Source organism: Bubalus kerabau, chromosome 4 (genome assembly GCF_029407905.1).
Source record: "Bubalus kerabau isolate K-KA32 ecotype Philippines breed swamp buffalo chromosome 4, PCC_UOA_SB_1v2, whole genome shotgun sequence".
NCBI lineage: Eukaryota > Metazoa > Chordata > Mammalia > Artiodactyla > Bovidae > Bubalus > Bubalus kerabau.
Genome location: NC_073627.1, coordinates 91,937,042 through 91,953,100, shown reverse-complemented (window position 1 = coordinate 91,953,100; position 16,059 = coordinate 91,937,042). Strand labels below are relative to the sequence as shown.

The following is a 16,059-nucleotide window of genomic DNA, read 5'->3' as shown; positions in this document are numbered from 1 at the left end:
GTGTGGTGAAGAGCTCTTGCTCCTCTGGCCTCTGTAGCCTTTGTGCACAGTGCTGGCTATCTTTGCAGTCATGACCTTTGCCAGCCTGTCTGCTGTGTGCCTCATGCACGGCTGCCACTGAAGAGAACCTTGGACTACTCAGCTTAGACACGCCAAGTCAATTCTCAGAAAGCAGGCAGTGATGAGGGATAATCATAAAAGCTGTGGGCCAGGCCATGGATTGGCCTTATCTTTACTCCTCAAGCTAGCCCTCTCAGGGAAGGTTTTGTCTTCATGGTAGGGATGATGGAATGATGAAAGTGACCTGGATGTTAATTAACAATAACTGAGCCGCATTGGAACCCGGACCTTTCTGACTCCGCAGTGCATGTTTCTGCCCGGCTCTGTGCTCCTGTGAGATAAAGCCAGTGCCATACTTAGGCCCCTTATTGCCAATTACACTTTCATGAAAGTGGAAGTGAAGTCACTCAGTTGTGTCCGACTCCTAGTGACCCCATGGACTGCAGCCCACCAGGCTCCTCCATCCGTGGGATTTGCAAGGGAAGAGTACTGGAGTGGGGTGCCATTGCCTTCTCATGGGTTGGTCTCAAATGCAGCTTCTAATTCTGTACTATTGTTACACAGAAAAAAAAACACACACAACTGAATTCTGATTGTGAAAAAAGTAAACTTTGGTAATATTAACTCCTTGTAGGTTGTAGGGGGCGATGCTTGGTTTACTTGTTGATTTCAGTTCCATTTTTGATCATTACTCAGGCACCTCTTCTCAAAAAAGTAAACAGTTAAGGTTAGTTGAGAATTGGCCTATGATTGGCCATATTATGTTTCTTCATGTCCCTCTTGCTTAAAATAAAAAGCATCGCCACCACCAAAATAATCACATACTTAGAAATCAGGCAAAAGGGACGACTCTAAGGCTTTCTTTTAAAACACATGGATCTTAAGGTTTGAATCAAAATGATACTGTTTTACCATTCATATCTGTTTAATTGTGACACAGTACACCTGCTTACTTTAAAGAAGAAAAGTAATAGGATTTTAAGCAGGGGGAAAGTGACATGGACACCCTATAACTTTTCTCTAGTGATATCCTGAGGAGTTAAGCATAAATGAATCAGAAACAGATGGATTTTCTTTTCCTCTTGAAATACACATGGGTTTAAAAACTTGGAGAGAAAAAAAAAGTTCTTTGTTAGAGTCCAAATGTTTGAATTAGAATTTAAGATTTTCATAGGTTCCAGCAAGTAGTTGTGTGGACTCGTCTCTAATTTAGATGGGGTGTGTGCTTAAGCAGAGCATTTGAACTATTCTGTGGAGCTGCTGTCAGGGAGGCGTAACAGTTCTGTAAAATGACATAAGGCACAAGGGCCTTATGTGCAAACTTGTTTCACATGGGTTCTTGGGTATTGAGTAACATGAATTTCATGTAATTTGATTCTTAAAAATTTCATAAGGTTTACCTCAATCTTTGTGTTTGAAAGTGGAAACAGTTTCAAAGGGATCGTCCAGGTGCTGTGCACGGCATCTTCCCTTTCCCTCCTTCTGCCAAGGGTGGTGTGTCATCTCCACGACCTTGTGCTTAAAGAGTTCTTCTTCAGGTTTTTTGCTCACTGTTTCAGGCCCCATTGAAGCCAGTGTTCCCCACAATTTGTTCTACTAGCTGCAGGTGTTCCTAGAAACTGACTTAACTTTGACTTGACTGTTAACTGGAAAACTACAGAAAGGTGTCAGATATTAGGAAATCCTTCTGACCAAATGGAAACTGAGTACTAGAAGGGATCACCCGGTCACTGTCCCCAGATAGGATCCTTTTGATACTGACTGGCTTCTCTTGCAGTAGGATCTCTGAGGAACTGTGGAAATGATGACATTTTAAGAGCACAATTTTTTCCCCAAATTATGAAGCTAGACCATTGAGGTATGACCTAAATCAAATCCCTTATCATTATACAGTGCAAGTGAGAAATAGATTTAAGGGACTAGGTCTGATAGACAGAGTGCCTGATGAACTATGGATGGAGGTTCGTGACACTGTACAGGAAACAGGGCTCAAGACCATCCCCAAGAAAAAGAAATGCAAAAAAGCAAAATGGCTGTCTGAGGAGGCCTTACAAATAGCTGTGAAAAGAAGGAAAGCAAAAAGCAAAGGAGAAAAGGAAAGATATAAGCATCAGAATGCCGAGTTCCAAAGAATAGCAAGGAGAGATAAGAAAGCCTTCCTCAGTGATCAGTGCAAAGAAGTAGAGGAAAACAACAGAATGGGAAAGACTAGAGATCTCTTCAAGAAAATTAGAGATACCAAGGGAACATTTCATGCAAAGATGGGCTCAATAAAGGACAGAAATGGTATGGACCTAACAGAAGCAGAAGATATTCAGGAGAGGTGGCAAGAATACACAGAAGAACTGTACAAAAAAGATCTTCATGACCCAGTAATCATGATGGTGTGATCACTCCCCTAGACCAGACATCCTGGAATGTGAAGTCAAGTGGGCCTTAGAAAGCATCACTACAAACAAAGCTAGTGGAGGTGATGGAATTCCAGTTGAGCTATTTCGAATCCTAAAAGATGATGCTGTGAAAGTGCTGCACTCAATATGCCAGCAAATTTGAAAAACGCAGCAGTGGCCACAGGACTGGAAAAGGTCAGTTTTCATTCCAGTCCCAAAGAAAGGCAATGCCAAAGAATGCTCAAACTACCGCACAATTGCACTCATCTCACACGCTAGTAAAGTAATGCTCAAAATTCTCCAAGCCAGGCTTCAACAACACATGAATTGTGAACTTCCAGTTGTTCAAGCTGGATTTTGAAAAGGCAGAGGAACCAGAGATCAAATTGCCAACATCCACTGGATCATTGAAAAAGCAAGAGATTTCCAGAAAAACATCTACTTCTACTTTATTGACTTTGCCAAAGCCTTTGACTGTGTGGATCACAATAAACTGTGGAAAATTGTGAAAGAGATGGGAATTCCAGACCACCTGACCTGCCTCTTGAGAAATCTGTGTGTAGGTCAAGAAGCAAGAGTTAGAACTGGACATGGAACAACATACAGGTTCCAAATAGGGAAAGGAGTCCGTCAAGGCTGTATATTGTCACCCTGCTTATTTAACTTATATGCAGAGTACCTCATGAGAAATGCTGGGCTCAGTGAAGCACAAGATGGATTCAATGAAGCACAAGCTGGAATCAAGGTTGCCAGGAAAAATATCAGTAACCTCAGATATACAGATAACACCACCCTTATGGCCAAAAGTGAAGAAGAACTAAAGAGCCTCTTGATGAAGGTGAAAGAGGAGAGTGAAAAAGTTGGCTTAAAGCTCAACATTCAGAAAACGAAGATCACGGCATCCAGCCCCATCACTTCATGGCAAATAGATGGGGAAACAGAGGAAACAGTGGCATACTTTTTTTTCTGGGCTCCAAAATCACTGCAGATGATGACTGCAGCCATGAAATTAAAAGACGCTTACTTCTTGGAAGAAAAGTTATAACCAACCTAGACAGCATATTAGAAAGCAGAGACATTACTTTGCCAACAAAGGTCCATCTAGTCAAAGCTATGGTTTTTCCAGTAGTCATGTATGGATGTGAGAGTTGGACTATAAAGAAAGCTGAGCACCAAAGAATTGATGCTTTTGAACTTTGGTGTTGGAGAAGGCGCTTGAGAGTCCTTTGGACAGCAAGGAGATCCAACCAGTCCATCCTAAAGGAGATCAGTTCTAAATGTTCTTTGGAAGGACTGATGTTGAAGCTGAAACTCCATACTTTGGTCACCTGATGCGAAGAACTGACTCATTTGAAAAGATCCTCATGCTGGGAAAGATTGTAGGCAGGGGAAGAAGGGGATGACAAAGGATGAGATGGTTGAATGGCATCACCGACTCAATGGACATGAGTTTGGGTAAACTCTGGGAGTTGGTGATGGACAGGGAGGCTAGTGTGCTGCAGTCCATGGGGTCACAAAGAATCTGACTCAACTGAGCTACTGAACTGAACTGATGAAACTAGTAATCCAAAGCAGGTCCATTGCTGTCCCCTGATATTTCTGGCTGGGTATCTTGCCACCATGTTAACCTAGACGTGGAGTGGAGAAGATCCCCTCCCACCTTTTTTGGGGGCTAATCATTAAACACTTCTCTACCTAGTGCCTCCCTCCCAATTAGCAGGGAAAATATTCTTCCTTCTGCTTATGGTGTCCCCATATTAAACTCCTATTAAAAATATCAATCAGTTCCCACTCTTATACTCCATTTGTAGAGTCTGATAACTTTTGTATAGTTTAGTCATCTGATTTCATGAGGACTGCCCTACTTTCTTTCAATTTCTAGAAAATTCAGTTTCAAACCATTTTTATTACTTGGTCATTTTGAACTATTTCTTTTAGCATATATGTGATATTACTTTACCTTGCAGAGCCTTCCTTCATAAGACTTTTTAACTCTTACGGTTTTTAGTTGGTTTTGAAAGGTTCCTGCTGCAAGCTGTGTGTTACTCTGGGATTCGTAGCCTCTAGAGGAGATGATTTTGATCCACGGTCAGAGATGAGGCTTGACTATTTGGAGCTTTTTGTATAGCAAAGTTTTATTAAAGTATAATAGAGATAGAGAAAGCTTCTGAAATAGACATCAGAAGGGGACAGAAAGAGTGCCCCCTTGCTAAGTGTATAGCAAGCCGTTTTATGTCTATTAGAAAACTATTAATCAAATAAGAGAGACACCTCAAGGCTGAGAGTGTTTCACCAGGCCCTGCTCCCACAGTATGCATGTTTGATATAGGAAGGCATGAGGTGTGTCATCCCCCGGCCACAAAACAGTTGACGGGAATACTGGTTTGTTGAGCTATTATCAGCCCAAGGTTTCAGAAAAGAAATAAGTTAGTCTTAGGCAGAACCATTTTGAAGAAAGGCAAATTGCAAAGCAAATAAATAGTTTCATTAACATAAAAAAAACCGCATTGGTCAGCTCAAAGCAGAACCAGGTGTTGCCATCAAAGAATTAAAAGAAGCCTCTTTTAATTTTGTGTACAGAAGGAAAAAAACATCTGCCACTTGAAGTTTATTTCCTCCTGCCGCTTGGGAACTCTGGCCGTCATGCCTGTTACCCTCTCAGGTTCACATTGGGTTTCTTTTTGTTTGTTTGGTTTTAATCAAACTCATCTCCTTTGGGGTCCCTTTCATTTCTTTCCTTAATCATGAATAATGTTCCATGCCATCTCTAACGTCTAAAATACTGACTTTTTTTTTTTACCTGATCAGTATCTTTTTATCTTATTGAAAAATCTTTAAGCTTCTCTTTTAAAATAGTGTATACTTGGCTGGTAAGAGTGATGCATGACTGTTGATATATAAAATTCTGCCTCAAGGGAAACTTTAGCTTATTTAATGAAAGAATGATTCTAAGATCATAATGAATGTTGCTTGGATTTCTATTTTTTCAGCTGGTACGTGATGTTCTACATCATTCATTCATTTACTTACGTAAGTTGAACTTGTACCATATTCTTATACTGTGTTAAGTGCTGGGGATAAAAATATGATTAATATGTTACCCCACCCTTGGAAAGTAATAATCAGAGGTAGATAGACATGTATAAGTTATATTACAGTAGACTGTATCTACTGTGATGAATATTTTAAGAGTCCTGTGGGCACATGGAGGAGAGAGTAAGAGTTAGATCAAGTAAGGGAGGGTGTCACCAAGAAAGTGACACTGGACTTACTTGAATCTTCTTGGCTGAGTGGAGGAATGGGGAGAACCAGGATATTGATGTAAGATGGCATTGCAGAGGCGTAGAAACATGAAGAAGAGTGTGTTGGGGTGAGCGGAAGCATAACACAATAGGTCTAGTTAAAATGTAGAGTGTGGTAGGACCCGTGATAGGACATAAGACAGGGTGGTAGGTTAGACTATATTTGTGAAAAGTGCAAACCTTGTTTGAAGTTTGATGTTAGCCCAGAGTTTTTAGAGTTGTTTCATGTTTGTGTGGGTGTGCTTAGCGTAATGAAATGATCTTTTGTGTTTAAGACTGTAACCCTTATACCATTGTGGAGGATGGATTTAAGGAGAGAAAAGACTTCAAATGGGAAGATGAGTATTGGTATAAGTATTCCTAGGATCTGCATGAGAGATGAAGAGGGCTCTAAGAAATTCATAGCTCGTGTGCTGCTGCTAAGTCACTTCAGTCGTGTCCGACTCTGTGTGACCCCATGGACTGCAGCCTACCAGGCTTCTCTGTCCATGGGATTCTCTAGGCAAGAACACTGGAGTGGGTTGCCATTTCCTTCTCCAATGCATGAAAGTGGAAACTGAAAGTGAAGTCACTCAGTCATGTCTGACTTTTAGCAACCCCACGGACTGCAGCCTACCAGGCTCCTCCATCCATGGGATTTTCCAGGCAAGAGTATTGGAGTGGGGTGCCATTGCCTTCTCGTATGCATGTCAGTGTAATTTACTGAGATAGGAATACAGGAAGAAAAGTATGGGGTCGCTAAGAGTTGGACACAACTGAGCGACTTCACTTTCACTTTTCACTTTCATGCATTGGAGGAGGAAATGGCAACCCACTCCAGTGTTCTTGCCTGGAGAATCCCAGGGACGGTGGGGCCTGGTGGGCTGCTGTCTATGGGGTTGCACAGAGTTGGACATGACTGAAGTGACTTAGCAGCAGCAGCAGCAGATAAAGAGTTTAGTTGTTTCCTTGTTGAGTTGGAATTGACTGGCTGGCAGCCAAGAGATGCTGTCAAGTAGACATTTGGAAATGCAAGATGGTTATACAAAGACAGAGTTTGCCTTAGAAATAGTGACATGTAATATCCTCAGGTGTCCATGATCTGAACACTGCTACTTTTTATATACACTCAAAGTTCTTAAGGACAGTCCTGCTTATGCTTTTATTACTTTTATCCCCCTCTTAGTTATTCTCACATTTTCTTGATTAATTGCTCCATTAACATCTATTCCATGGTTCCAGATTTTGCCTCTTTTTTTTTTTTTTTAATAAGAGTTGTTATTTTTGGCCTCAACTTCAGACATTTTGAAGAGATAACAATTTTGTTTCTCTATGCCATTTTTTTTTTTTTTTGAAGTTGCAGTTTTTTGGCTAACCATGTATTTGTCTATATCATAAAAAAGAGAAGTCAAGCATGTTTTTCCTGGTGTAAACATTTTGGGCAGGTGATTTCCCAGCTGTTGTCTCTTGGAAATCTTCCCAATCCTCTCTTTGTCTCATTGGGCAAAGTGGAAACTCTGAAGGTCTGTAATTTTTAATTTGTAGTTACAGAAATTTATGGTTTGGTTGCTAACCAAAACAACCGATGTTGTTATTAGCATTGTTAAAAAGACTTCAACTATTAATCTAGTTTTTGAATACTTGTGACTTATTCCCAATTTGAGAAGACCATTTTTTATATGATTTCAGCATAGAAGCTATAAATTTTCTTAGTTGATACAGCCTCAAAAAGGTATACCATCAATGGGGAGAATATTTTGTATGCTGTGTCTAACATATGTCTGACCTTATTTTTCAAAGATCCTGTGCTTTGAATATAGTGTCTGGGGTGTGCTATTAAAAGTTAACAACTAGTATATTAATATGTGAATGTTCATTTATTTAAAAATATTGTATGGTTCTACCCACCTATACGCAGTGTATAATAGGCAAATTCCTGGAGACAGAAAGTAGAACAGAGGTCAATAAAGGGCTAGGGGAAGGGAGAGTAAATGCGTACTGAGTTTCTGTTTGGAGTGATGAAAAAGTTCTGGAAATGAATAGTGATGATGGTTGCCAAAAATTGTGAATGTACTTAATGGCACTCAGTTTTACACTTAAGAATATTGCCTGTATTCTGTAGATAAAATATAAATACACATCATAAAATTGTCTATGAAATAGTACAGCTCAAATTACTCATCAGGTTCTTATAATCATTTCCAAATTATTAGTTGATGGTTAGAAATTACAGATGCAACCCTTCTGATAAAGAATATCTTAGTCTGAGTTGTGATGTGATGCAGACTGGGTCAGACTCTTACAGGTTCTCCATTAAATCGATGGTCAGTTAGGCTCTTGGCACTGGTGCATCATTGGGTGATGATCACCTGAAAACCAGTCCTTCCCACATGGCCTGCTGACCTGCCCATTGCAGCCCCTCCCACTCACAGAACCATGCATTCCCTCATGCTGCCCCCACCAGGGCATTTCAGCAGCCACTGGAAGCGACTCATATCTGTGCTGGCAGCACTCTGAGCTCTAGTCCCTGCTCCCAGGGAGCCATGTGGTGACATGACTAAGTAACTTATAGTCTCAGTAAATAGAAGTTTTCTTTTTATCAACTGCCATGGAAGTATTTCAGTATTCTTACTACCAGAACATACAATCTGAATGTCGATCTTCGTTACTTACTACAATGGGTTTTACTTATATGAGAGTCTACAAGAATGATATTCATTAAGAGTAGATTATAATGGGTTATTCCTTAGAGTTTAACATATTATACCTGGACTTGACCTAGATTGCCATGTTGTTCTTGGATTTTGAGTTGCTCAGAGGTACTGCTGTTGATTTTGAGATGGGGTAAAAACATTCTTATATCATCATCATTAATGCAGATATATATACTTATGATATAAATATATATTATGTATATTTATATGTAAATATGAATTCAAATGTATATATTTTATATATGTATTTTTTTACTTCCTGCATAAACTTTCCCTGAATCTGATGAGCAGGTAGTGGCATGATTCCTGTATAAATTATCTTCTTGTTTCCTCTGGGGTAGACATGATCACTTTACCTCTTTTTCACATGGGTTAAGAATAGCTTATGAATTCTGAATTTGAACCATTTTAGAAATGAGAAAATACTGTGAAAGCTCCTCAAATCATTCCCTAGTGACTATCATCATGTTCCATAAATATGGACTCTGTATTATTTTGCATAAAACATTTTTGTCACCCTTTAGAAAATTTGCCACAAATGAGCTGTGTGTTGATAATTCTTTGTCTTGATAAATAAGCTTATAGTGTGAACACGAACAAGGAGAATGAATGAAGTAGCATTGTTCCTTTATAAACTGCATATTTAAATCTGCTTTGCTGGCAGCCAGATTGATGTGGTCCAGTTAATAATGGCTACCGTTTATTGAGAGAGGTATTCTGTTAGGCTTTTCACATAAATTATTACCAGAGTGGTCATAAAATTTAATGTTCAAAGAGGTGAGCTTTTGTGAGTGAAAATGGATAGTAAAAATGAAAATGATAGACTTTTCTAAAAAGCATTAATCAGTAGTTTGGTTTGGCTCCTCTGTCCATGGGATTCTGCAGACAAGAATACTGGAGTGGGTTTCCATGTTTCCATGCCCTGCTCTAGGGGATCTACCCAATCCAGGGATCAAACCTGCATTGCTTTTGTTTCCTGTATTGGCAGACAGGTTCTTTACCACCAGCACCACCTTGGAAGCCCTTTAGTATATATATGTAGTATTATTTTAAATTTTCCTAAAAATCTAAGAAAACATTGCATATTAAATATGGAATTTATTTATATTGATTATCTGAATATTAAAAGCAACAAAGACAGAAAAACTATTCTTGGAAAATATGTACATAAGTTAGTTACCTCAGCATTTCTATTTATAATAATGTATCTCTAGTATTTTTTAAAGGTTATGCTTTAAGGTATGGTTTTATGTACATAAATAATTGCCTACAAACTTCTTTCAATTTATATTTTATGATTACATTTTTTGAAACTACATTCTTTTTCATACTTCTCTGTAGACTGTAATATTTTTGATATAAAAAGTATCTTGTCAGTTGGTACTTGGGTACCTGGTAAGTCAGAAAATGTTTTGACAAATAGAAAATCTCCTCATATCCATATTTTCCCATAATTAAATATATAATTATTTTAGCCTCAAGAAGTTTGCCATCTTTGGGTCTCCTTTTAGTATTTTTTGAAAACTATTTTTACAGGATAAAATTCATCAAATAACTTGCCTCTATTTATGATCCTATTTAATATTTTGCTAAATTCCAATGTGAAATTTGAGGTCTTTGAAACTTTTCCCATTCTATTTAATGTTTTCTAATTTGCAAAGATAGGAATTCTGGAATTCCATCAAAAGTTTTTCCTACTAGTGGATCTAATGCAAAGTACAGTTAGAGAATTTAAATTGTGCATGCTATTTGAGGTGCTCTCATTATTTGATTATTTCAGTTGCTCCCTTTTGTAGGGATTAATTTTAATGTCTTCCTGTTTGAGAGCTTTGAGTTTTTAAACTGAAATATGCTGAAAGCTTCAAAAACTTCAGTGTTGTGCCCTTTCACTGATTGGCACTTTGATTGCTTCATACAAATATTTCTAATGGATTTTGAACAGAATGCAATAAAATCTAAAGGATTTATTTATTAAAAATAGATCAACACTGCTGTAGGATACTGGAGATTATTTGTGAAATAGTTCTACAAATTTTCTAAAATCCTGTTGATGGTTGAGAACAAAGAGAGGAAACACATACTACATGAGTAAGGAACATCAACTTTGCCATCAAAACTTTGTTTCTGGCTGCTGCTCCATGTGTGTGTATAAAATATAATGATAAATATTTATGCTGCTGCGTCACTTCAGTCGTGTCTGACTCTGTGTGACCCCAGAGATGGAAGCCCACCAGGCTCCCCCGTCCCTGGGATTCTCCAGGCAAGAACACTGGAGTGGGTTGCCATTTCCTTCTCCAATGCATGAAAGTGAAAAGTGAAAGGGAAGTGGCTCAGTCGTGTCCGACTCCTAGAGACCCCATGGGCTGCAGCCTACCAGCCTCCTCCGTCCACAGGATTTTCCAGGCAAGAGTACTGGAATAGGGGGCCATAGTCTCTTACTATTTAACTGTGCATATAGTTATTTATATAATTTATATTTAGTTACATGAAACAACTATAAATCAAAAACTGTGAAGCTATCTACATATGTATATGTGATATGAATGTACATGTATATCTGTAAATATATATATATTTATATATACACTTAAAGTAAGTCAAATAACAAAAATTATAAGGTTTTGATCATAATACACACATACATGATCATTTTGTAAGCTGTAATTTTGAAAATTTTCATTGGAATATTGTTGCTTTAGAATGTGTGAGTTTCTGAAGTACAGCAAAATGAATCAGCTATACGTATACATGTATCCCTTCTTTTTGGAATTCCTTCCTTTTAGGTCACCACAGAGCGTGGAGTAGAGTTCCCTGTGCTCTACAGTAGGTTCTCATTTGTTATCTATTTTATACATAGTATCCATAGTGTATGTGTCAATCCCATTTATTTTGATTGCTTGACTATCATGGTATGGGAGCATTTTCAAATTATTTCAAGTATATTTCTGCCTTATACATTTCTTAATTTTGTAAGAACATTGTTTTTTACTAGGATGCTGTATTATACCAATTTGTGTTTGTACTTATATCACAAAAACAAGTACTTTTACCTTCAACGATGAACTTTTTAACTGAATTTGCAATAGCAAACTCTATTGTCAGCTGTTTCAGTTAAGTCAATAAACTTCGCAAAGCTTTACTCTTACACAGGAAGTGTGTGAGGAATGAAATGACTGTTGACATTCAGTCACCTAACTTCTCTTTGAAGTATCTGTAGACAGTAACCATTTAATTGTTTGCAAATCTATGCTAATTAGCCAAGAATTCAGTTAATAGTATTGATCCATTCTTTTTGCACAAGAAAACTTAGAATTGAAATAAGTGGAATTAGAGGAACAACTAGTTGACTTAAATGAAAAGTCATGCATCACAGAGCAATCCATAAACACACCTTCTGCAGCTGCATATGCTATACCATCATCTTCAGGCACCATCTTCTGAAAATACTAATTTTTGAAATAGAAGTCGATGGTTTTTGGGCAGATTGATATTTTCTGATGTTCATGTGCTCAGTGAGTCACCATGGCTCCCATTGTGGGTGGTAAATGTTGACAAACATCCTGTTCAAGTTACATGTTCATCCTCAGTTTTCTTTTGAAATGGATACTCTGTACTTCGTTTTTCACTAAACATGCATTTTTACTTTTTTTTGAGCTTGTTCCTGTCAGAAGCATTCATTAAAATATTACAAAGCATTACCAAAAAAAAGTTGCAGCCTTCCTTTACAATAAACGATGAAACCATTGTAATGAGAGTGTTCAAACTACATGCTGTATACTCTCCAGCAGGACGGCCCCTTCTTTATTTCCTATACACATTTCACAAATACCTGATTTTCCCATTTTTCATCTCCCCAGATGACTGGTGAATTAGCAGCTTTGTGCCTCTCACAAGCAAAGGCCTGGACCACAGTCACTGACTGGTATATCAAGTTGTTGGCTGAAATTAGAAGCTTAGAATGTTCCCACCACCGTTTGATACCAGAAGTAACTATCTCAAGCTATTGGTATTAGAGTATCCTTTAATTTGTGGAGTGCAGTGTATACTGTCCTTGTAAATGGAATGTCAGTTGTTTCAACATGGGAAAGTATCTGGAAAACAGTGTCAGTTGAATACTGGTTGTCTCTAGATTTGACCCTATGTTACAGTGAAAACTCTTGACCACATACACACGTGTCTCACCTTCTAATAGATAAGACCATGGTGGAAACTGAAGGTATAGAGGGGTTTATGGCAATATTAGAAGAAACTAGTTAATTCATACTGATTTGCTGCTGCTACTGCTGCTAAGTCGCTTCAGTAGTGTCCGACTCTGTACGACCCCAGAGATGGCAGCCCACCAGGCTCCCCCATCCCTGGGATTCTCCAGGCAAGAACACTGGAGTGGGTTGCCATTTCCTTCTCCACATACTGATTTAGTTGAATGCAAATGTTAATACAAGTATTTAAAAAAATCATATCAGATCAGATCAGTCGCTCAGTCGTGTCCGACTCTTTGCAACCCCATGAATCGAAGTCCATCCTGTCCATCATCAACTCCCAGAGTTCACTCAGACTCATGTCCATCGAGTCAGTGATGCCATCCAGCCATCTCATCCTCTGTCGTCCCCTTCTCCTCCTGCCCCCAATCCCTCCCAGCATCAGAGTCTTTTCCAATGAGTCAACTATTCGCATGAGGTGGCCAAAGTACTGGAGTTTCAGCTTTAGCATCATTCCTTCCAAAGAAATCCCAGGGCTGATCTCCTTCAGAATGGTCTGGTTGGATCTCCTTGCAGTCCAAGAGACTCTCAAGAGTCTTCTCCAACACCACATTCAAAAGCATCAATTCTTCGGCGCTCAGCTTTCTTCACAGTCCAACTCTCACATCCATACATGACCACTGGAAAAACCATAGCCTTGACTAGACGGACCTTTGTTGGCAAAGTAATGTCTCTGCTTTTGAATATGCTATCTAGCTTGGTCATAGCTTTTCTTCCAAGGAGTAAGCGTCTTTTAATTTCATGGCTGCAGTCACCATCTGCAGTGATTTTGGAGCCCAGAAAAATAAAGTCTGACACTGTTTCCACTGTGTCCCCATCTATTTCCCATGAAGTGATGGGACTGGATGCCATGATCTTCGTTTTCTGAATGTTGAGCTTTAAGCCAACTTTTTCACTGTCCATTTTCACTTTCATCAAGAGGCTTTTTATTTTCCTCTTCACTTTCTGCCATAAGGGTGGTGTCATCTGCATATCTGAGGTTATTGATATTTCTCCTGGCAATCTTGATTCCAGCTTGTGTTTCTTCCAGCCCAGCGTTTCTCATGATGTACTCTGCATATAAGTTAAATAAGCAGGGTGACAATATACAGCCTTGATGAACTCCTTTTCCTATTTGGAACCAGTCTGTTGTTCCATGTCCAGTTCTAACTGTTGCTTCCTGACCTGCATACAAATTTCTCAAGAGGCAGATCAGGTGGTCTGGTATTCCCATCTCTTTCAGAATTTTCCACAGTTTATTGTGATCCACACAGTCAAAGTCTTTGGCATAGTCAATAAAGCAGAAATAGATGTTTTTCTGGAACTCTTGCTTTTTCTATGATCCAGCGGATGTTGGCAATTTGATCTCTGGTTCCTCTGCCTTTTCTAAAACCAGCTTGAACATCTGGAAGTTCACGGTTCACATATTGCTGAAACCCGGCTTGGAGAATTTTGAGCATTACTTTACTAGCATGTGAGATGAGTGCAATTGTGCGATAGTAACATCAAATCCTAGAACAAATGCTAAAGTTGGCTGGATACAGGGGTAGTTATGTAAACCATGACTATAATGTAATCTTCTTCACAAGATTGGTGTTATTACCCCCACTTTACCTGGGAGGAAACTGAGGCTCAGGTCGTTGAAGCTGCTTATCAAAAATCACATGACTAGCTAAAAACATCTATATGATTCCAAACTGTTATCTCACTGCAAATCACTGCCATCTTAATATCTAACCACGTTAGGTCTACAGTAAAGGTATGGTGTTAAGTAATTGTGGGTCCTCAATACAAACTTGTGTCTAAAAATACGTTTACATGTATTTCTTTATGGAACCTTAACATCGTGTGCAAGAGGGTTGAATGAGAAACTAAATTATGACTACTTTCCCAGCAGGACTGTTTGGAGCTTAGAGGGGTGGTGTAGAAGTGAGAAAGGTGGTCTACCATCAAAAGAGTCAGCCAGTTGGAGCCGAGCTGAGTGCAAAAGAGCTGAATGAGTGGATGCAGAGTTCTTGCCATAACAGTTTGCCCAGAAGGTACTGAGAAGTCAGTTGGTCAAGGAAAAACGAATTAGGTTATTCTACTATTGAGCAGGACTTTGGAGGAGAGTGAAGGTTTTGTGTTCATAATTCAACAAGAAAACATCCCAGGGCCCTCAAGAGAAAGCTGGCTGACTGGAGGGTTTGTTTTCCCCTTTCATTAATCAACACATTCTAGCTGTGTAAGACTTTTATTCATTTATTTGAAATCCTGGTCACTCCAAACTGTAGCAGCCTAGTTGTCAACAGTATGGACAAAATGGTATTTTTCTGTGTCGTTGCTCTTTGGCGGAGTAGTGGAAATCTGAGTTTCTTGCTTATCTCTCTTCTCTAGGACTGATGCACCCTGTGCCTTCGTGTGTCTTGTGTGTTTCCATAGTAGTACCCTGGCCAGCGTGTGGCATCATTGTCTTTGCTAAGATGGCCACGTGCCTGTCAGGTCTCTAGTGTGAGTTACTGAATGCTGCTGGCATGTAACCACTCCTCGTTTGACCCTAAAATATGGAAAACCAGCCTTCTCCCCCAATTTTGTTACATCCTGTTACCATGATGCTTCATGTTCTTGGTTTTTTTTTTTTTTTAAATAGACAATTCAGAAATTATACAGAAAAAACCATACAGATACTACTATAAAAATACTCATGACTTTACCACCTAGAAATAATGTGTACTGTATTATCATATTTTTTCTTATTTTATTAAAGACTTAAACATTATCAGCAACAGGGAGGTCCTCTTTGGACCATTTTCCTAATTCTCTTTTGTCTCCAGAAACAACTGGCCCTGTGAGTTTTATGAGTTTCCTTCTATCTCTCTGTTTTATATTTTTGACCACATAAATATAGTTGTATTTTTAAATTTTAAACATTTATATAAATTTTATATATTATACTGCATGAAATAGTCTGTAGCTATTTTATGCCACAGTGTTTGTGTGATCTCATATTGATACATGAAGATCTAGTCATGAATTTAATGGCTGTTTAATATTTTCATTATGTGAATGTCAGAGTTTATGCATTTCTCTATTGATAAACATATAGGTTGATATTCATTGGAATCCTAACAAAAGTAGATGGCATGCTCATGCAGTGTAATTGAGAAGAGCTTAATAAAGGGATTGTTAACGACTATGTGGGCCAGGTTTCAGAATGAAACAAGGGAAGGGACAGTATTCCACAGGAGAAAAAATAACAAAAAAAAAAACTGCACACCTATTACCACTCCTAGGCCTGACATAGGGCTGTTGTTCCCAGAGAGAACTGTCTTGAGAGGCCTGATGTGAGCTGTGTCCTCCACAGAAATGAGACTACCTCCCCATGATCCCTCCGAAA

The 16,059-nt window shown here is 38.7% G+C and overlaps 1 protein-coding gene across 16 annotated transcripts in view; it reads left to right on the top strand.

The window, feature by feature from the left end:
- The window catches only part of ADAMTSL1 (ADAMTS like 1), a 1,145,195-nt gene that overhangs the window by 37,754 nt on the left and 1,091,382 nt on the right, over positions 1–16,059 (top strand). The window contains exon 1 of one of the 16 annotated variants that reach the window (XR_008713473.1): positions 12,320–12,431. The exons of 14 other annotated variants lie outside the window; for them this stretch is intronic. The gene's annotated coding sequence lies outside the window, so the exon portion shown is untranslated. Of the gene's footprint in view, positions 1–12,319; positions 12,460–16,059 lie in introns of those variants that run through there. One more of the 16 variants, XR_008713478.1, reaches the window with a different exon arrangement.